The 23,365-nt window shown below is 41.9% G+C and overlaps 1 protein-coding gene across 4 annotated transcripts in view; it reads left to right on the plus strand.

Moving 5' to 3' along the window:
• Window positions 1–23,365, plus strand: part of FHIT (fragile histidine triad diadenosine triphosphatase) — a 1,817,667-nt gene that overhangs the window by 537,591 nt on the left and 1,256,711 nt on the right. The gene's annotated exons all lie outside the window — the stretch shown is intronic.

Consider the following 23,365-nt stretch of genomic DNA (forward strand, 5'->3'; position numbering starts at 1 on the left):
AGTATTGGTCAACTTTCAATCAGTTCAAGAGGTAGCATATGATGTAGACCATTGGTACTGAAGGAAGGAGTCCAAGCTACACTGAAGACATTGACAAAAATCAAGGCTCCTGGAATTGACCAAAACTAAATTAAAATGTTTCAATAAATGCATGCAGTTCTGAAACCATTCCGTTATCCAGGCCAATGAATTTGGAAGACAGCTACTTGGCCATCCTACTTGAAGAGATCGATGTTTGTGCCCATTCCAGAGAAAGGTGACTCAAACGCATGGGGAAATTATTAAACAATATCACATGAAAGGAAAATGTAATATAATTTTAAAATAATTCCAACAGTACATTTACAGGAAACCAGAAATTCAAGATAAATTCAGAAAAGGATGTGGAGCCAAGGATATCACTGCTGATATCAGACACATCTTTCTGGAAATGAGGAATATCAGAGAGATGTTTACTGGTGTTTTATTAACGGTGAAAAGGCATTTGACTACATGGATCATAACAAGCTATGGACACGTCACAAGCTATGGCATTTCCAGGATGCCTGTTTGTGCCTAGGCAGAACTAATGCATAAACAAAGAGGTCATCTTTGGACTAGACTGCATCTGTAACATTGAGGAAAATTGTGTATCAGGTTGGTGTCCTTTTACAATACTGTTCAGTCTGCATGCTGCACAAACGATCCAAGTAGCGGGACGATGGGAAGGAGAACACAGCATCAGAATGGAAGGAAGGGTTATTAACAACCTACAACATGCAGATGACACAAGCTGCCTTGCTGAAGTCAAGAGGATTTGAAAAACAATGACTGAGTCCCAAGACCATCGCCTTCAATATGGATTACACCTTCAAACTGAAGGGGAATAAAAATCTTTACACCTTGACCAATAAGCAATATCATGATAAACAGAAAAAAAGACCAAAGTTGTCAATGATTTCAATTTTATTTGGAGTCCTAGTTAATGCTCATAGAAACAGCAATCAAAAAAATAAAACGATGTAGTGGGCAAATCTGCTTCACACGACCTCTTTAAAGTGCTAACGTGCAGAGGTCACTTTGAGGGCTGAAGTGCACCTGACTCAAACCAGGACATGTTCAATTGCTTCATATGCACGTGAAAGTAAGATAACAAAACACTCTAACTAGACTAAAAATGTATCACTATTTGTTAAAACTGAAAATGCTCACGATAAACATTTAATTTTGAGCATTTTTTGAGCAAAATTAAAATATATTTAATTTTGAGAGAATTTATCTGTACTCAGGCAAAGATTGCAGACACATGTTTAAACAGTTTTGTTTGGAACAAGCATGTTTGAACTGGAGCTGAAAGCTTCTCCTTCATGCATTGGCATCTCTGCAGTTCCCTTTCCCACCGGTACACCAATGCCGCTTTAAGGCAGAGAGCTGCCTATCTTGCTCATTACTTTATACCTGAAACTTAGAACAGAGCCTGGCACTAAACTGCTTCTCAATCTACCCCGGATGAGCGAGTGAGCTGAACATTTCCTGCATTTGGGTGCTGGAATCAGTGATACAGCCCTTTAATATAGGGCCTTAATAACCATAATATCTCCTTTTGACCAAGTTTTCAATGTTGGGACTATTTTTCAAGGTATTTTATTTATTTTGATTGCCACAAAAATGAAATAAAAAAAAGAAAACATTTGTAGTTCAATAATTTGTACATGCACCATTCAGTGTCATTGGTGATGTTCAATTGGTATATCTGTCATCATTTTTCTCTTCCAAATTGTCCCCGCATCATTAGCAGTAACTCAGTGCCCCTCAGCAATGACTCTCCCCTTTCCCATTTTGGTAGCCACTAATACATTTTGATCTGTATGTATGAGGGGCTTCATTTTTCAATTTTATATTTTAATATAAAATATATTTAATTTTGTTATATTTTAATATATTTTAATTAATTCTATTTTTATATTTTAATACCATATGTAATATTTTAATGCCATGTGAAGCCCTAGCATATTTGCCTATTTATTAATAGTGAGTCAATACAACATTCATCTTTTGGTGACTTATTTCCTTCAGCTTTATGTTTTCAAGACTCATCCATATTGTAGCATGTATAACAACTTTGTTTCTCTTTGTGGCTGAGAAATATGCCATTGAATGTACGACATAATGTTCATCCATTCATCTACTGGTGGACCAGGGTTCCACTTTCTCTACACTTGGCCAAACCTCTTCTTTTTCCACTTTTGATCGTAGTCATTCTAGTTGGGATGAAGTGGCAGCTCACTGTGATTTTGATTTGTGTTTCCTACTGACTAAGAAAGATCTTTTTACATTTTTGTTGGTTATCTTTATATAACTTTTGGTGAAATTCCAATTCCTCCTTCTTATTGGATTGTTGTCTTTTTATTGTTGGGATTTTCTTGTTGTTGTTGCAATGAAGTTTATCATGAGCATTTTCAGTTTTAACAAATAGTGCCTTTTAAATAAATAATTTTTAGCATGAAGTCGTACAGTGACTTACTTACATCACTATTTTATCTTTCATCATTCAACCAAACAGTTCCCTTTTCTTTTCTTTTATCTATAGGAGATGTAATGGTTCTCTAAACACTCTTCAAAGTATGTTACATCATGGTATTTTCACATTCAAGTTTTCAAGGCTAAGTATAGCTAGGGAAAGGATATGTACTTTGCATGAGGAGATTTAACACAAAAGAGGTCAATTGGCTACAACTTCACCCCTATTTTCAGGTTACAATGGAATAAAACCAAAACAGAATCTCTGTACTTCCAGTGATTGCTATTTACCCTGTCTCCACTCTTTTCTTTCATCTTTTCTTTTATAAACTCCCTCTGTGCCTCTCCTCGGCACTCGGTTTGTCCTACACTGTCTATGGTTTGCGTTAGCTTTTTCAGTCCTTCCTGGACAGCCAACGCATATGCTTCCTGCAGATGCAGAAAGTCCTTTGGCTCTCCTGTTTGCTTTTGGGTTCCCAGTGTAGACTGGCTGTTAACCCAGTTTACTGATAGCTTAATGAGTGGGAGCAGATGTGCCCCGGGGCTCACCAATGGTTGCCGGGGTAAACACCAGGGAGACAGATTTCTTCTGGTGATTATACAGACTGAGGAAATGAACAATGACTGTTTCATTAGCCATGAAGAACATTGCATTGACAGGTATGGAACACCCGTATGATTGGGGAGAAACGTTAGGGGATGTGTTGGATTCATTGGACCCAGAGCTCTAACCTACACTAATAAATACATATTCTGGGAGTGTTAGTCTGGGTAAACTAGAGAAACAAATCCAAGGACACACATATATGTATAAGAAAGAGATTTATATACAAGAGCAATTGAACATTGAGAAAGCATCCCAGCCCAGTCCAGACCAAGGTCATAAGTCCGATATTAGCCCATATGTCCAACAGCAATCTTTAAAGTCCTCTTCAGACTCACGAAACACATGCAACGATGCTGAATGTAGAAGATCACAGGCCAGTGGGTAGAAAGTCTTTAGATCCAGTGTTATTGGAAACATCTCAGAATTGGCAGGGGTCTCTACATCAGGGTGTGTCCATGTGTTTTGTCAGCTGCTATGTCTCCCAGGGTGTGAGCAGAGAGTGAGATAGTATCTCCTGCCTCCAAGGAGGAATACTGGACTTCCCAGAATTCTCAGAAGGCCATGCCCACACAGAGGCCATTGGCTATGATCTGATTGACAAGCTAGACCCCACCCCTACACTCTTAATCTTCAAATTGACAAACAATTATATATGTACCATACTGGGGTTTGGCCTTAGGTTAATTGTTAGGTCTTGATTGTTGACAATTCCTTGATTTGGACCACTGCTGTCTAGATGATAACCATTTGTTTCTATCTTTTTGCCTGAAATATCCGAGTAAAGTTTGACTCTTTACCTTGACGTTTTCTCATTATTTACCTAAACAGATATCCATGTTCTGCTTAGTGATGTCGTGAAATTACTTACGCAGATTTTCATTATGTTGTTATAGTGCCAGAAAAAAATAACAACAAAAATACATGAGATGTGAAAAATCCACGTAGTCTCTCATCTAGATGTTCGACTTCTATCTCATTGATGACTGTGTGCTTCCAGACCAGACATCACTAACCAAGGCTTGTGTAAAAATCATGGAGTCAAACCCTGGAGGCTTCCGTCTTTTCCTAAAGATACCTCTGTCTAGGCCACAGGCAAATTTCATGGTTCAATTTTAGGTCAGTGGAGAAATCTATGTAAATGTTTACATCTCATCTATGAGTTCCTCTTTGGATGTGTTATCTTGAGAGACCATACTGACATCGAGTCTTTCCCAACTCATAGTGACCCTATAGGACAGGGCAGAAGTGCCCCTGTAGGTTTCTGAGACTAACTCTTCAAGGGAGTAGAAAGCCTCATCTTTCTCCCTCTCGTGGTTTTGAATTGCTAACCTTATGGTTAGCAGCCCAATGACTAACCACCATTCCTCCAGGCTTCCTGGATCAGGAGAGACCAGTCCCTGGAAAAGGACATTGTGCTTGGTAAAGTAAAGGGGCACAAAAAAAGAGGAAGACCCTGCAGGAGACGGATTGACACAGTGGCTTCACAAAGGCCTCAAACATAGGAACACTTGTGAAGACTGGACCAGACCATGTTCCCTCTGTTGTACATAGGGTCATTATAGGTCCGAACTGACTTGATGGTGTCTGACAACAATAATGCCCAACTGCTTTTATCTTTATCACACTTTAAGAATCTGTCAGCTTTGTCATTGCCAATCTGTGAATGCCTGGATTGGGCATTCTTCCGCCTTGCCTGCTTCAGAGAGCCAAAACTGTGCCTGCAGAGTTTTCATTTGATGACACCTTGGCTTAGTGGAAATTCTAGAAGGGCATGTGATTTTGTTTGAAAGTTCCAGGCTGGTGAAAATGAACAATGTTGACATAAGAAATAAATCCTTGGCATTAAGATAAATGAGAAGCCCAGTGATGTGAAACTGAGTTTGCTTGGACATAGATAAGGCAGTCAGGTAGGGTTCTATGGGCATTCTCACACTGGATCCAGATCTTTTTCATTTGTTTGTTTTTCCTTAATATCACATCAAGATGTGTGCTCCCCCACCCTCATCCCTACCTCCAAAGTACTGCTGCCAGGGATCCAGTTCATAATTCACAGTTTATTCCAAACAAAATGTGTTCAAACAAGTCTCTGCCGATGGTGATCAGTAGCAGACAAGTTCCCCCAGTAACACCCTTGCCGGAGTCCCCTTAGGGTGTCTTCCAAATGAAAACATTGGCTTCTGAAGGAATCTACTGAGCCAGTTAGATTCAAGGCAGAAGGTCAGCTGAAAACGTTATGGCAATTTTTGTTTTCATGTTTAACTCCAAATGTTGACAGGTTTTCTTGAAGGATATGGACCATCCACAGGAACTCATGAGGAAAAAGGAAAACTGAATTGATAAGACACAGGCCTGCACTGAGGATCGTTTTATCCATCTCAATGTATCTGCTCATTTTTTCCAGGCTAGCAAGGACTGTCTTGGGAGAATTTCAATAAGAAACCTTACCCATCCACCCTACAGCTCTGATCTTCTCCCTTAAGACTTACTGCTTTATTTCAATATTCAAAGGTAATTTTAAAAGGGAGCAATTAGAGTACTCCCTCTAGGAGCCCTGGGGGAGTCATGGTTGTGTGTTGGGCTGCGAACCACAAAGTCGGCAATTCAATCCCACTTTCCTTGGAAGAAAGATTTGACTTTCTATGGCCAGAAACTGTTATAGTCCGTGAAACCCACGGAGATCGTTCTCCCTGTTCTATAGGGTGACTGTGAGTGGGCATCAACTAGAAAACAGTGGGTTGGTTTGCCACAGCTGTGCTTGTATATGGTGTCAACCAAAGAGTGCAAAATCCTTCAGGGAGGGGTTGGGATGTAGAACCACCAGCTTAAGAAGTGCATAGACCTACATGGAGGCTATGCCATCAAACAATAGCTTCACATTTTGATACTCTTGCAGTTACACTTTCCATTATTTTATAGCAATACTTTTTGACTCATCCTTGTACTTTGCTCTTACACCTTTAAGGCATCTTCATCAATGGTTTAATTTGACCAGTCTGGTGTCCTGGAAGTCCGAAAAGGCAAGGAGACCTTGTCCTTAGGAGGTGTGTAGTAAAGGCACGTGATGGTTGGCCTGAAGTAGTCACAGTCATTGAGCCGACTGGGAAATGAGACAATTCCTGATATGTTTGCCTGCTTTAGCAAGCAGACCACATAGTTCCTATTTTGAAAGTACTCTGACAGATTTCCTAACACTTTGTGGAGTTGGTTGAAAGATAGAATTGCCATGAAAAGCATAACATAAAAAGTAAGCAAAATGATTGTTGGAGAGTAAGGTAGATAGAGAGATAAGTAATTTCATTCAAAGCACCTGTGCGTTCAGGGATGTGCTTACAACTTGAGAGAGGAAGAGCAAGCCCTTTGACTTAGCCAAAGATGGGAACATGTTGCCTGACAGAAAATTATATTTGATACAATAAATAGGCCAGCCTTAGGATAAGAAGAAAGATTGAATTGGAAAGGGAATGAGGATGGGATTCTATTACTAGGAGTCTGTCGGCTTCATTGCTTCTGGCTTGGAGAGAAAGAACTTGGGAGATTCCACAGAAAAAATGTTGCTAGATTAAATTTCCAGAGAAAGAAATGTTAGAATGTGAATGATTGAAAAAAAATTATATGCCTGGATATTAGAAGTAGGAGGTATAAAATATGGTCGGGCTATTCATTGCTAGCAACAGAACCTATTGTGATTAGCTTAAATAGAAAAGAAATTTATTAAAGGATATGAGGCTCTTCAAAGATGCATTGAGAGCCCCAGAGGAACAGGCTGGAGGCAAAGCTTCTCTGCAAAAAGGTTAAGTTCCCTGCAGAACTGGCCTGATGAGCGACCCCTCTGACACTGCCTCTGGCTGCAGGATCAGGCCACCAAGCTAGACTGCGTGGGGGTTGCCTCCATGGACACTCCATCAGGTTCCTGTAACTTTTCCTTACTCCGTTTCAGTAGACCTTCCAGAAGAAGACAGATTAGGGAGAAAGGCCTGGCTATCAACTCTTGAAAATTAATTCATGAAACTCCTTTGCATCAGAAAATATTGTTTGAGTCTCTGATTTGCTTTCTGCATCTGTTTCTTCGAGAGGACATTTTCTAGTAACGTGGAGCACCCCTGAGGATGAGGGAAACCCTTCCTGCGAAGGACTGACTTGAGGTCACAATAAGGGACGTCAATACACCGGTGATCAGAAAGGTGACACAGGAGCAGATAGCCTTTCAACAAGTGCACATGTTTGACCTTCGTTCTTGTGTGATCTGATCACAATTAAGTTTAGAACATTTGTATTATCCCAAAGGAAGCCGTACAATCAGCGTCATCTTCCAATGTTCCCTTCCTTCAATCCTAGGCAACCGCCAGTCTACATCCTACCTGTCTGGGTGTGCCTGTTCTGGAGAGTTCATATAATCCGGGTCACATGCCGCGTGCTCTTTTGTGACTGCTTTCGTTCACAGTGCAGGGTGTCTTCAAGGCTCATCCATATTGTAGCATGCATCAATCCTTCATTATTTTTTTTTTTGCTGAATAATATTCCATTGTATGAATGTACCGTGTATTATGTAATTATCATTTGATAATTTATATTGCTTCCATTTTTTGACTTTTTCAAATAACTCTCTATGAACATTAGTGTACAAGCATTTGTATGAGCCTGTGTTCATTCTTCTTGGGCATATGCCTAAGAGTAGATGGCTGGACAATATACTAATCTGAGGAAATCTGCAGGCTGTTTTCCAAAGGCACTGTACCATTGTACATTCCAACAACAATGTATGAAAGGCTCAATGTCTCCATATCCTTTGCATCCCCGCTCCTCCAGGAGTGAAAGTGGGATCCCATTGGGGTTTTATTTGCATTTCCCTGGCAGCTAATGATGAGATGAGAAGAGCATAATGCAATGTATCATATGGGTTTTCATTTTTGTTTTTGGCTATTTGTACATATTCTTTGGGGAACTCTCTATTCAGAAAATTTGTCTACTTTTGGATGTGGAAAATATCTTTTGCAATCCTAGTTCCTATTGTCAATTTCAAATATCTTAGAAAGATCATGCATGCATGAAATATGGACTCAAATTCAATATTGACTTCCTGGTCTACCATAGGAAAGGTCCTTTAAAGTCCTAGTTCCTCAGTGTTTTTGTAACAATAATAGAGGATTAACATCTATTACTATGTTTGTTTGTTTATTTTCCAGTCCATTCGGGCCCCAGGGTGACCTCATGCATAGTAGAGTAGGACCGTGTGCAAATAAGCTTCCAATGGCCCGTAGTTTGGAGAGAGGGTCACTAGGCCCTTTCCCTGGCGTCTCAGGCTGGGCTTTACCTCTAACACTTAGCTTAGCAGCTGAGCACATTGATTATTTGCATCACTCAGGGACTCTATTAATGTATAGCAAGAGAAAGAGAATTGTTAATGTCTGTATATTTGTAATCTTCATTGTTTCTTTTGCATCTGTTCAGGAAAAATGCTTTCTTACGGGGTAAGCTCCTCAATCCTCTCCAAAATAATGTAGGAAAATAAATAAATAAATATGGGCAAAAACTAAAGGGCATAAGAGGTTGGCAAAAACTAAAGGGCATAAGAGGTTGTGTTGAATGCTTTTCCTTTTTTTTTTTTTAAATTGAGAGCTGTCAAGAGCAACCTAGAAAAATCCTTCCCAGATTAGACATGGGAGCGTTTGGATAGGGGTCAGGCGGGAGAGTGTTTTTGAACTGGTTGCCAACCACGTGAAGGGCGTTGAGAAAGTCCCTGTTGAGAAGGGCAGGGTGCACGCTGTGGGTTACTTGGTGGGGATGGACTGCTCCCTTTGCAGGTTGTCGCACCGTCAAGGAAGATTGTGAAGAACTTTTTGGGATTCCGGGTTGTGTTGCTTTCTATGTGGCATGGTATCATGGCCGGATTACATGGCTCTTTGGGGTTTTTAGTCAAAGAATATTTGATTCACGTTTTCTTTCTTTTTTTGATTTCATCCAAATTATTGTAGGCACAATTTGTCTTTCTGTGATAGGCACTGACATTACTTTTTATAGGAGAGGAAACCTGGTCCGTACTTTGAACATCTGCGAGGCTGTGACAAATCCCTTGCTGAGAAAGTGGCCTGTTTCCCCTGCTGCCTCAACTTCTTAAACTTCCCTTTGATCATTTTTGTTTCTAAGGACTGTAATCACCAAGTACCGCCAACTGGGTGGCTTGAATCAACGAACTCGAGGGGTGAGCAGGGCCTTGCTGTCTCTCTCGGCTTCAGGAACGGGCCTTGCCTGACCTCTTCCAGCTTCCAGGGGCCCTGCTGTTTGGGGGTTTATGGCAGCACAACTCCCATGGCTTCCTCTGACTTCACCTGGCCATCATCCCTGTCCTTCTACCTGTCTTTGTATGCTATCTTTTCTTCTGATAAAAAGCATCAGTCATAGTGGATAAAGGGCTTTCCTTCTGCAGTGCCCTACGGTCTCTGGTGAAATAACTAACATCTGCAAAGACACTATTTCCAAGAAAGTTTCCCTTCACATGTACCTGTGATTAACATCTGTACGTACCCTTTTCGGAGACACACGTCAGCCCCTGGCATCAGGGTCAGGGTGAGGTGTTTTTCTCATGGCTTTCAAGGCAATATCGTTGCAGGTGGTACCGCGTAGAGGGCGGACTTGATGAGAGGTGTCAACACTGTTTTAAACAAGACGAAGACACTGTCTTATTTCCGTTTCCTAGAAGTTTCCAACTCCAGAAAGAGGCCTGGTAGGCTAAGCCTTGGGCTGCTAACCTCAAGGTCAGCAAGTCAACTCCATTCGGTGTTCTGTGGGAGAAAGAAAAGACTGTTCCCTTCCAGAAACCCTAGGGAGCAGCTCTCCTCTGCCCTACAGGGTCACGGTGAGGCGCCTTAGGCTAGAAGGCATTCGGTTGGCCCATCCCCAGTGACAGTCTTTGAGCTCCAAATCTTGCAGTTCCTCTTATGACATCTACTCATCTCACCATTTTCAGAAAGAACCCACAATATATTAAAACCCACATCAAAGTCACAGTCATTGAGTCCAGGCTGACTCAGAGCAACCCTATAGGACAGGGTAAAGCTGACCCTGTGGGGTTCTGAGACTGTAACTCTTTAAGGGAGTGGAAAGCCCCATCTTTCTCTCTCAGGATAGCTAGTGGCTTCAAACTGCTAGACTTGAAGGTAGCAGTCCAATTCATAACCACCACCCTATGTAGGGTTTCCAAGGCTGTGAATCTTTTGAGGAGTAGATTATTTTATCTTTCTCCCTTGAAGTGGCTGGTGGGTTTGAACTACTGACCTTAAGGTTAGCAGCCCAATGCTACACTCAATGCTGAACTCCTCATTCTGAGAAAAGAGTCAATCAACTTCCGCTTTGCTGAGGCCAATGCCATTGAGATGGGTATCTGCCAACCTGCCTCCCTTATGAAAGGCAAATGTTTGCATGAAAACCTCAGCTTTGATATTCAGTTGTTGATAAAGTGTGTTACCGCCCTTGGCACCTTCTTTGGTGTTAAGACTAAGGATGGCCCTGACATCATCCCATCATCCGGCATTCTGATTGTTTTCATCTGTTTGCCATAATCAGTATCCCCTTGGCTCTTCACTGTGAATAAATATCATTTACAGGGAGTCAACATACACATCTATTATTCCATAAGAACCATGGTTAATGCCCGATGATATAGAAACAGAGACAGAGCCACAAAGGGGTTAAAGGAGAAACTTTTCTTCATAGGCCTTCAGAGGCAGGCCTGCTGACCCTGGCTCTGGCTGTCACTGCTTTACAGCCATGGAATTGAAAGAGCTTTTAGCCTGCGGTCCATTGTTCCATTGTTAATGCAGTCTGTCCACCTCCCATCCATCCACCCATCCACCCACCATGGAGGAAACCCCACTTCTGGATGAGATTGACCCTCTGGGTTCTGTTGTCTGAAAGGCAGCCTGGGAGTTTTCTACATCTTTGACTGGGCTGTTATAAAACCATTTTGGCAGATGCAATTACAGCTGTGTGAGTGTGTGTGCACACGCACGTGCATTTTCTCACCTAGATAAGACAGCTTTACCCTGAGGAACTGCTAGCATTCCCCATCAACTCTGAGCCCTTGAGGAACGGTAGCAGTGACAGGTGAGGGAGTGCAGCATAATGGAAACTGCGCTGGGCTGGGTGTCAGGAGATAGACTTTTCAATCCGACTGGTACCATTAATTTGCTGTGTGACCTTGGGCAAGTTCCTTAACCTCTCTAGGGGTCAGCTCTTTCACCTGGAAATGGAGTTAATAATACCTGCCCTTCTTATCTCAGAGGATTGTAGGGAAAATAAAGTGAGATCAAGCTAGCTTTATACAGATAAACTTGAGGGCTTCTGACAGAAGGATGTCTGTATTGGAAGCAAAGGGCACTGTTAAAAGGAGAGGCTAATACGTAGCAGTCTTTCTCTTTATTTCAAATTGATATACTACCCAGGGCAAGAAAGCTAGTGTTGTGCCCATCTTATTTGTTTATAAGCTTAGCAATAAACACATGCTGTTTTGACTCTTGTAAGAGACGCCCTCTCAAGGAAATGTTCTGACTTTGTGTTTACTGTTGGTTGTCAGCGAGTCCACTCTGATATCTGGGGGAGGGGACCCCATGTGTGCAGAATGGGACTGCGTACGGCTATGACCTTGCAGGAGCAGCGTCTTTGGCCTGTCTTCCAATGGACCTCTGGGTGGGTTCAGATCACAGTCTTTGAGCTCATAGTCCAGAGCTTAATCATTTGTTCCATCAAAGGTCTCCCTAGTTCTGTATTAGCAAATACATTGTTTTCAAATGCGGCCCATCCCCTTCCGTGCAACCTCATGGCTGTGAACGTGGACTTTGGAACTGTTCAGGCCTCCATCTGAAACCTGGCTTTGCCATTTGGCATATGTGTGCCCTGGAGAAAGTCATTCCCCTGCTCTAATTCCAAGTGGCATCATCTACAAAGTGAGCAACATAATAGTACTACGCCCACAGTGTACTGATGATGGGTTAAAGCACTTCCCACCCTACCTACTATGTAATAAGGACTCAATAAAAGCTAGTTATTATGGAGTAGAGACAAAGGGTGCCTTATTTCTTGTGCTTTTCAAAACTTATAAATGTTCTGAAATGAATGTATATTGCTTTTTGTGATGAAATTTCTAAGTTAGTGAATGAAACTATGATCAAAAAGAGAACGAGTCATATATTGGCACAAGACAATCTGTCCAGAGGTGCCTCAGAAGAAAAGCCTACCTAGTCTACTTCTGAAAAATCAGCCCCTGAAAATCCTATGCAGTGCAGTTCTCCTCCAACACACCTGGGATCCCCAGGAATCAGCATCAACTCAGCGGCAAATATTGTTTTGTTTTGCTTTCTTTGGCACAGTGAACCTGCCATGACCAGAATTCCCACCACTTTCACGGGCTTTATCATTTCCAGTGCACTTTCACAAATACATCTCACACAGCCTTTGGAATCAGTCTATGAGTAGGTCCCACTCCTCCCACTCTGAGAGTAGCAGGCCATGGACACAGTTGACACAACTTGTGAAGTTGTGGATCTCAGAGAGAGTTGCCATGCACAGAAACCTGGTTATAAAGGTTGGACCAAAGCAGGGTTTATTTTTCCCAAAGATCAAGAGCTCAGAAGTCAGCAGCCTGAAAGGACTCATCAAATTCAAGGTGCAGTTAAGACTAATCTCCCATCTTTCTGCTCTGTTATGCCTTGTCATCGGGGTTTTATTCTCATGGTTAAAAACAGGCTACTCCATCCTTGGGTATCACATGCACATCACTGCAGGAATAAGAAGGGAGATAAGGACAATGGGAAAGAGGAAAAAACTAGCCAACTCTTTATGTCATCTTCAGACTTTCTAGAAAGCCCCACTCAGAAACTTCTGCTAATATCTCATTGGCTATTCCTCATTACAAGACAGTCTGGGAAGCTGAGTATTGTTTGTGTAGGGTACGTGAAGGCAAATTTCAGAAGGGCTAGGAAAGAAGAAATATGAAGTGTAAAGAAAGGTGATGTGGGATAAATGATGGTATATTGAGGGGATTGCAGTGGAAGAGAAAAACAATAGGTATGGGTTGTTGAATCTGCTCTCTAAACCTTCAGAATACAACACTAGAAGAAGAAGAAAATCCATTAGTAACGAATAAAGGAGGGATGAGTATTGAGTGACTGGCTGGGTCTTTTACACCAGGTATCTTGATACCAAATCTGTCATGCTTGGATTTTATGTCACCTTGATATACCTGTGAGAAGGTAGGGGTGAAGTCCAACCAATCAATCATGTCACTGCCCAATGAAACCTTCTTGGGGGTGTGGCCTGCTTATGAGAGACCAGTGGAGAACTCTTTCTGTCTCTCTCTCTCCCCTTCTTTCTCTCCTGCTTGACTTGATCTTATGTCTCACATCCGGGCCAGTGGCCCATGTGGACAACCAACCCTGGGAGCTGTAGGTGCCCTACCATGTTCCTGTGGCCCTTTGATCCAAGCATCTCTGTACCTACCAGACTGTGGTCTCCCAGCTTCCCACTGCACCTTCTTACTTCATCAGCCAGCAGCTGCACGAAGGCCTCTGGCTAACATCTGACCCACAGACCTGAATTGGACTGGGCAGGACTACTTTGGTGATATAGAATTCTTCCTTGCTATAGTTCTTTCTTATACAGACACGAGTGCCACCTGTTGTGTTTCTTTGGAGTGTCACCTGTTGTGTTTCTAGTTTTGATTGTTTGTACCACATCAAATCACTCCTCACGAAGCACTTCTGTTGGGCTGCCCTTTGAATTCCCACTGAGTAATCTTTGGCTGCATGAACCCAGAATCTGTATACCATCACCCTAGGTTGATGGAAGCCAATCTAAAGCTAATGAGAAATTGGCTAGACAGTGCCTTTTCTTTGCTTTCGTCGTGGTCCATGTTGAGAAATGTCTCCTTCTTCTCTCATTCTGCTGGAAGGAATAGCCAAGAAAGGGAAATGCAGCCAAAGGACAAGGAGACAGCAGCCCTGGGAGGAAGATGAAGCTGTCTGTTCCACTTGGGAACCCTACTTAGGGTCACTATGGGTTAGAATCAACTTCTTGGCAGTAGGTTTGGTTGGGTGCAGCTGATGTAAATTACAGGGGTGAGATAATTTTTCTAAACTTACTTGAATAATTTAACATGTTCCTGCTGCAGGACATGAAATTGTTTATATTAATGAAATAGGATTTGGAAGAAAATAGTATCAGAGTGTATTGGAAGTTCTCTATTGATTATTTATATATACACACCTTTATATATACACACATCAGACATGTGAAACGTTTCTTTTATTTCAAAGAGCATTTAGTGAAAACTCATTTGGAGCCAAAATAGGGAGCATATGTTACCTTATTGAAATATAGCCGGAGCAGTTTCTATTTGTTAAATTGTTCTCCGTGAAAATAAAGCCAAGAAATACATAGCTTTCTCTCTGTGTATCTCTGCTTCTCTCAGACACACATGAGCACATGCACGCATTCACTCATACATACTCATACACCGGAGTCTGTCCTCTGTCTTATCTCCTATTCATTTCATGTTCTGTTCTCAATATCACCGTGAAACTACTTTGTTGTCTAATTTCCATGCAGCTCTTTTGGCATTTTTGCAATTCAAATTCTCGCTGGTTATTGCATTACAAAAGGATGGAGGGAAAGAGGATTTATATGCAGGGCATTTAAAATTCTAATGTCAGGGGTCATTAGTCATTTTTTCTTCTTTCCTTCCTGTGGCTGTATCTAGGAGCTAGGCTTTTACAGAGCAGGGATCATTTACAAAAGTGCTTTCCAAAGTAGGGTTTCAGATTTATTTTTCACCTTCTCAGAGCCAGGACATCTAAAGGAGAGAGAACCTACAGTACGGGTCATGTCCATTGATTTGAGTGCTGCTGTGTTGTTTCGATCTCTCACACCGCATTTCTTTTGAGTTTGTGTCACTTTCAGTCACAGCAATTGCAATCACACCTGCTTTTCACCTGTGGTGATCGCAGAGGACAAGTCTCTGAGCAATGCAAATGGTTCAGGTGCTTGTGTGCTTAACCAAAAGGTGGGCTTTCCAGTCCACCCGGAGGTCTCGGAAGAAAGGCCTGATGACCTGCTTTTTTTTTAATTCAGCCATTGAAAACCTACATTCTATTCTGACACCAAGGGGTTGCCACAAGTCAGAGTGGACACAATGGCCCCTGGAAATGTTTTAAAAGCATTTGGAAATTCCCCTGAAGGCATACCTTCAGATTACCACAGCTTCTGTATTTTCTTCCTCCATCCATACAAATCTTGCGTCTCCCCTCAATCTTGGATGGATTATAACAGTCTCCATGGATACGGATGCAATTGATGCACCCACACCAAAGTCAGGGAAGAACCCCGTGCTTCCCAGCAGGCCTTACTGCTCGACTCCACCCACCTGACATACCTGACAAGTTCACACTATCCCTTCTCTCTTCAAACTTCCAATAGCTCCTTTCTGCTTCTCAAACTATGTGGAATAGCGTGCTTCCTGTTTTCTCGAGAAAAACCCACGCTGAGGACGCCCCCTCATGCTCTCCTCCGCCCATCTGCACTAGCCCCGGGGCTCAGTTACAGCAGATGAGCTCTTCATGGTGACCCGCACCGTCCTCTCCTGCCCTCTAAAAAAGCGTGGGCCTGCAATTCCCTTCTCCCTGGTTTCCTCTGCCTACTGGATCATTCATGTATACAAATGATACAATACCTTTAAACTCAAAAACGAGGAAAGAAAAGGTGTTCCACTTCTTCTAGCTGCCATGACTTCCCTTGCTTCCCATTTATAACAGAGAACATCCGAAGGGTTGTCTGTGCAAGTTCTCCCCCTCGGACTTTCACCCCCTCGGGTTATCGCAACAGTCTTGCCTTGTGCCTAAAGTTCAACATTCTACTCTCACGTCCTTCATTAACCAAACGTTGCACAGTTGATCACTACTTGCAATGCACTTTTCAGTTGACTTTGAGTCACCACACTCTCGACACTACGGGCCACTTCTTTTATCTCTTTTGCTGGCTCCTCGTCATCCTTGTGCCCTGTACACCTGGAATGCTTTAGAGCTCAGTCCTTAAAACTTGCTTCCTTAGACGATCTCTTCTAGTTCGTGACTTGATAATGACGCGTCACAAATTTCTCTCTCTAGCTCAGTCTTCTGAACTCCAGATTTTGATTGTGTAGCCAATGCCTGCTTATGTCTACTTGGATAACTAAAAGGCATCTCAAATTTAGACTATCAACCCAGTCCATGCTGAGTGGCATTACTATGGGGAAGGGACACACCAAGTAGCATTACCACAGGAAGTGATACCAAAATGACTGTAATATTTTGCGTCTCAGCAGGGATTTTTATTTTGTGTACAAATCTCCCTGATGCTATAACAACAAAACAATTTTTTGTAAATCCAATTTACCTACAAAGCTAAAATTCGATGTTAATTTACCTTTTGACTCTTGGGAAGTGCTGCCGTCAGAGCTGCCATTGTTACTCAATGACAATGATGTTTCCAGTCACATACTATCAGCTTACTCTGTTGATTCTGTCACTGCTAGGGTTTTTTTATATTTGCGGATTTTATCAGATTTTTTGTGTTTTTAACTACAATACTATTCTAAGTAGCATTTGTGAATCTATGGTGATGACTTTTTTTGAAGATGAAGTAGTAATTAAAGGAAAAGAAAGCAAAACCAAAGAAGATTTCCACTTAGATATTAATAATATAACTAATAATGTAATTCAAATGTTGGAAGATTCTTTAAAAACTATTGTTCTTACTATTATATAATCTAAGAAATATCACACTTCAGCCATTTACAATGGTACTTATTACATATTACCCTAAGATTAAAATTGATAATAAACATTACCACTGATTCTTCCTAGTATGGTGGAGCTCCATGGAGAAGAGGGAGGGGCTGAAACCCTGAGTCCTGACCGGGTGACACCGATTCTACTTATGCCACTCTGTCAGCCACCATTCATTTTTGTCCAAGTGTTCTCCCTGTTTCTGCTCTTGGACTGTATTCACCACACAGCAGCTAGAATGATCCTGCCCCTGAGTCAATTCTTGTCACTCCTCTGCTCAAACCACTAAAACCAAACTCACTGCCATTGACTCATAACAACTTTCTAGGATAGGGTAGAACTGCCACTGTGAGTTTTTGAGACAGCAACTCTTTGCAGGAGTAGAAACTCCATCTTTGCCCCAAGGAGCTAGCGGGCACTTTTTAACGGCTGATCTTGAGGATGGCAGCCCAACTCGTAACCACGACACCACCAGGGCCCCTTCAAACCCCCAAGGTCTTCTTCAAATAAATGCTCAAGTTACACAGGCATTTCTAGGTCTAATCCTGCACATCTTCCTGACCACCTGGGCTACCACTATCCTCCTCACTTTCAAACAGACGGACTTGTACTGTTACCCCAAAGTGCCAAATAACCCATACCTTAACATTTCATAAGGAGCCCTGGTGGCACTGTAGTCTAAGCAACCTGCTAACTGCAAGGATGTCAGTTCAAACCCACCAGAAAGATAAAGCTGCTGCCCTATAGTTGAAACTCTGAAATGCAGTTTTATTTCATCCCATAGGATTGTTATGAGTTGCAATTGACTGACTTGATGCCAGTGGATTTTTAAAAATTTGGTTTGGCTTCTTATAGTGCCCTCTTTGGGAACACTCTTCTCGTGGATACCACCTATTCCTCCAGGACTTCAATAACTTAAAGTTCATCTTTTAAAAAATTTATCTTATAGAAACAAGGGCTCCTATTTCTAATCTCTCACACTGTGTTAGGTCTGGGTAGACTAGAGAAACAAATCCATGGACACACATATGTGTACAAGAAAGAGATTTATATACAAGAGCAATTGAACATTAAGAAAACATCTCAGCCCAGTCCAGATCAAGTCCATAAGTCCTATATTAGCCCATATTTCCGATATCAATCTTAAAGTCCTCTTCAGACTCACAAAACACATGCAATGATGCCGATTGTAAAAGATCACAGGCCAGTGGGTGGAAAGTCTTTGGATCTAGTATCTTTGGAAACATCTCAGCGCTGGCAGGGGTCTTGCTGTGACTTCTCCAGCTTCCAAGCTCTGGTTGCGTCCATGTGACTTGTCTTCTGCAATGTAGCAGAAGAGTAGCGGAGAGAGAGAGATAGAGAGTGTGTCTTCCGCCTCCAAGGAGGAAATATCAGATTTCCCAGAATTCTCAAAAGGCCATGTTCACACAGAAGTCTCATTGGCTATGCAGATTGACAGCCTATACTCCACCCCTACACTCTTAATCCTTAAATTGATACCAGATTACATGACTGCCACACACACTATAGTCTCCTTAATCACTTGCTTTTTTACAAACGTGTAACATAATTGTCTCATTTCATTTCTGGCTCTGCTCTAGATTCTTTAAGCTCTTAAAGCAGTAAACCAGTTGCCGTCAAGTGGACTATGATTTCTGGTGATCCTGTGCTTCTGAGTTGTATGATGCTCCCCAGGGTTTCCCATGGGTGATTTTTCTGAATCAGATTGCAGGCTTTTTTTCTGATGCACCCCTGGATGAACACAACCACCAACCTTTCAGCTAACAGTTGCAACCCTAATTTATTTGTTCCACTCAAGGACTTCTAAGCCCCAAGAGAGTAGGTGTTTTTACATAATCACTCTTTATCCCTAGTGCCTAAAATAGTGGCTTGTAACATGGTGTCATTCAGTAATCATTAGTGGAATCAATGAAAAATTGAATGAGAAATATAAACCTAAACATGGAAGCAAAAACTCCTGGCAATTGTCCTGAAGTGAAGTATTGGTGACCAGAGATCCTTATTTGTTGTTCCCTGAACCTGCACACCCACAGTTTCAGTATTTTGCCTATTTGGCCTTTCTGTGGCATTGGTGCTCCTTATACGGTAAGGGGTGATAATTTCCTACAACCTCTTTGAGCTTATGACCCTTATCTCATGAACAGGAAGCATCTGCAGAACAGAATCTTTGTCAAGCATCACAGTACCTAAACTTTTAAAAATCAAACCTTGCCCGTCTCCTCCTATGTCGGTCAGGGTACCAACAGCAAACAGATGGCATGAACACATGGGGTCATTTGACCAGAGTTTAATAAAAGTATCACTTAAAAGCCACAAGGGAGAGTGCCGTGCCCAGAGGCTCGTGGCCGTCCCCGCTGATACTACTCAAGGCCTGAAGAGAAAGGGGAACAGAAAAGGCAAAGGGAAGGAAGGGGATAAGAAACCGGAGGGAGCGATGCGGGAGTGGCCACCTAACTGGACCAGCTTTGGGTTGAGGGATACAACCAGTCTGTGACCCCATGTGTGTAGCCTCGAACTGCTCTATGGGATTGTCAAGGCTATGGTCTTTAGGGAGTAGCCCTGGTTGCCTAGTGTTTTTGAGTTGGGCTGCTAACTGAAAGGTCAGCAGTTAAAAAGCACTAGCAGCTGTGCAGGAGAAAGATGGGGCTTTCTGTTCCAGGAAAGAGTTACATACAGTCTCAGAAACTCACAAGGGCAGTTCTCCCCGGTGCTATAGGGTGGCCAGTGTGAGTCGCCAATGACTTGACGGCAGTGAAGTTCTTTTCGTTTTATTTATGGTCTTCAGGAAGCAGATCACTAGACCTCTTTTGAGGTAGGTTTCAATGAGTGAGTTTGAACCATCAACTTTTTAAATTAGTAGTCAGGCATTCGACTGTTGGTGTCAGCCAGGGATCCCCAAACCACATTAATGGTGTTCAAGACCCATAATGGTTTCTCTTGCTCCTACCTACCTCTCTCCCTGGCTCACTGCATCCTTCAGTGCACTTCTCAGAACAGGTTAATCTAATGTCCAAAAAGCATCCGGTGAAAACCCTGTGTATTACAATGGTCCATTCTGTAACCAGCCCTGGGAATGGCACAGGAACAAGCAGAGCTTCATTCCGTTATACACTGGGCCACCATGAGTTGATGCCTGACTCAATAGTAGCTATTAATTGCACACACACACACACACACCAATTATCTTTGACAAGAAGTTAAAGTAGAAAATAAAGGAACATTTAGTGTCACATGTAGTTGACTTTCTGGATGGTTAATGAATGTTAGTGTTGGGCAGTGGTTAGGTCCCAGTTTTCGACCCAGGAGGAACTGGCCAAACTCCATGTAATCCATTAAGTGTCTGGGCAACACTGTGGGCAAGTTGCTCAGATTTTCTTAGCCTCCGTTTTGCTCTGTGAAAACAAGGATAATATGGCTAATTCATAAAGTTGTTACGAGGAACCGAAGTGACAGCACAGATATTCTTCCTCTTTTCTCTGTGCCTTTCTTTCCCTTCAATACATAAACCTGCTCAAATCCTCCTTCTGCCTGTCGGCTGCTACTTCATCAATACCCTCTTCCCCATTCATGTTTGATTAGTCTTTGAAGCTCATGTCCATATTCTGGTTATTGGGAATCTTGCTAGGAGGCTTTACTCTTCACATTTGGCTTTATAAAGTGGAATTTGCTCTCTGGTGGAAGCAGCCTGGAGCTCAATTGTACCCGTGATAAATTACAGGCCCATCAGGCTTTTCTATTGGCATCATATTTGCCAGACAAATGTAGACAGCACTTTCATGCAGCGAAGCACTTTGTTAGTACTTTGAGCCTCCAAGGGGCAATTTGAGTTGGGGGAAAAAAAGGCATTGAAACCTTGTACAATACTCACCCCATTACACAAGAAAAACCAAGTAAGTTTATCTGACAGAAAGGTACGGGCATGCCTTTGAAAAAAGAAATCATTCCTCTATAGAAGGGCAAAATACATGGAAGTTTTGTCTGTAGTTATTTCTCATTATTTAAGTTGAACTAATGTATTTTGAATGCATATGCTGGTTCAGACTTCTTTCTTTTCACTTTGAGATTAATTTAGAATAATCAAAAATAGAAACTGAACATTTTGGAGCAAGGGTCACTTACGGAGGTTTTTCTAAACAATGGGATGCTTTGCTGGCAATAGGGAAGTTGATTTGAACTCTGTCTAATGCCACCACTCAGCTGTCACTCTGTTTTACTGTGCTGGAAGCAGGATGCTGAATTCTTTTCAGAGAGTCCAGCTTCTCAAACTATTTGCTTGACATACAAATTGAATAAGTATGGTGGAAGAAGAACACTGTGACCTACACCTCTCCTGATTTTAAACCAGGCAGAATTCTCTTACTCTGTTTTAACAACTGTCTATTGGTCTTTGTATAGTTTTTTTTCATGAACACATTGAAATTTTCTAGTCTCTCATGCTTTTGGGAGGTATAGGAACCTTGATAGGGGTGTCCAATAAATTTTGGACTGCTAACTACAAAGTCAGCTATTGAAAACCACCAGCCATTCCCAGGAAGAAAGATAAGGCTGTCTGTTCCCATGATGATTTATAGCCTCAGAAGCCCTGTATATGGATGTTTTGAGTTGTAACCCACTCAATGACAGTGGGTACCCCTTGGTATAGTTGCCATTTATGTCATTGAAAGGAGTTATTTCCGATGAATATGTCCGCAGTCTTCCAAAATTCTATCAAATGACCTTTGGCCTCATTTCTAATACCTAGGTCATATTTTCCAACTGTTGATTTTTTTGACCGAAAACATTCAGTAATCTGATTCTGTAAAGATTTGCAGCCTTTGAAACCCTTTAGGACAGTTCTACCCTGTCTGTAATGGTTGCTATGAGTGTCGATTAACTAGATGGCTGTGGGTTCAGTAGGTTGGATCCTTGTAATTCCAATAACCAGTAATTATCAATACATCTTGATTGAATGTTTGATCAATTTCATACTGCAGACATCAGTTTGTGTGTTGCTCTGGTGCTGGAAGATATGCTACCAGTATCTCAAATACCAACAACCCAAGGTGAACAGGTTTCTGTGACGTTTCTAGATTAAGACAGGCTAGGAAGACAGAGTTAGTGGTCCACTTCTTAAAAAAAAAATTAGCCAGTGAAAACATCATGAGTAGTAGTAGAATATTTTCTGATCTGGTGCCAGAATATAGGGTAATATCTATATAAAAGAGAGATCTGTTAATGTGACTATAATTCAGATTTACTCACCAATCACTAATGACAAAGACGTAGAAATTCAAGATTTTAACCTGATGACAAAGCACATGGAGCTACACTAGAGCCCTGGAACTAGCTGAGCCACATGGAGACCCACGCCAGTGCTGAGATGCTTGCACTGCCACTGGACTAATAGTGGACTTATAAACTTGATCCGGACTGGCCTGGGATGTTTTTCCAATATTCAATTGCTCTTGTATATAAAACTCTGTCTTATACGCATATGACTATCTCTGAATTTGTTTCTCTAGTCAACCCAAACTAATAAACGCACCTAACAGGGCATGTGAAATATACACATGTACCACACTCCTGCTCAAGTGTACCATTCATTCATGGGTAACCTGCAAATGCTTGTCAGTTATCAGATGTTGCAAAGTGTTGTTTCTGTGGGTGAAATGCAGAGCACATATTTGTTGTTTGTGAATCTTTTTATAGAGTCAACATTTAAATTTTGGTATTTTCAATAGAAAGTCCATTCTTGGCTTTTCCTATAATATCTGGAAATCATGACCTTAATTTCCAAGTGGCATCAATGAGACAGAGCTGTGTATCTCTTGCCTCTTGCAAAGGGATATTGTGTTCAATAGTTGCCTCAGCCTTACCACTCACACAGTGAATGCATATTTCTGAAAACTGATTGGCATCATGCAAAAAGGTGCTCACTGGCTCCTGCAAGGCACTTGGATTTCCAAATCCTGATCAATTCCAGAAGTAGGAGTTGAAGAGCTGTCAGAAAAGATGGACCTAGAGCTATTGGTAGGACATGTATTTGAAGAAGTACTGAGGGGAGGTCATCCCAGGCAGAAGAATGGCTTTGATGCTGAGCCTCATCTGAGGGTAATAGTGATTTGTGAAATATTGTTGCTGTTCTTAGCTGCCCTCAAGTCAGTTTGGATGCATAGTGGCCCCATATAGATCATGGGGTCCTGCGCTATCCTCACGAGGGCTGTTATATTTGAGTCCATTTTTTGTCAATCCATCTCATTGAGGTTCTTCCACTGTTTCACTGGCTCTCTACAAATATTTACGTCCTTTTCCAGGGACTGGTCCCTCTTGACATGTCCACAATGTGATCTCACTGTCCCCACTTCTAAGCAGCATTCTAGCTGGACTTCCTCCAAAACAGAATCGTTTGTTCTTCCAGTCATCTTTCAATATCCCCAACTCCCTGCTT

Source organism: Echinops telfairi, unplaced genomic scaffold, assembly GCF_000313985.2.
Source record: "Echinops telfairi isolate 266 unplaced genomic scaffold, ASM31398v2 ScPeMD7_31;HRSCAF=116, whole genome shotgun sequence".
Classification (NCBI taxonomy): Eukaryota; Metazoa; Chordata; class Mammalia; order Afrosoricida; family Tenrecidae; genus Echinops; species Echinops telfairi.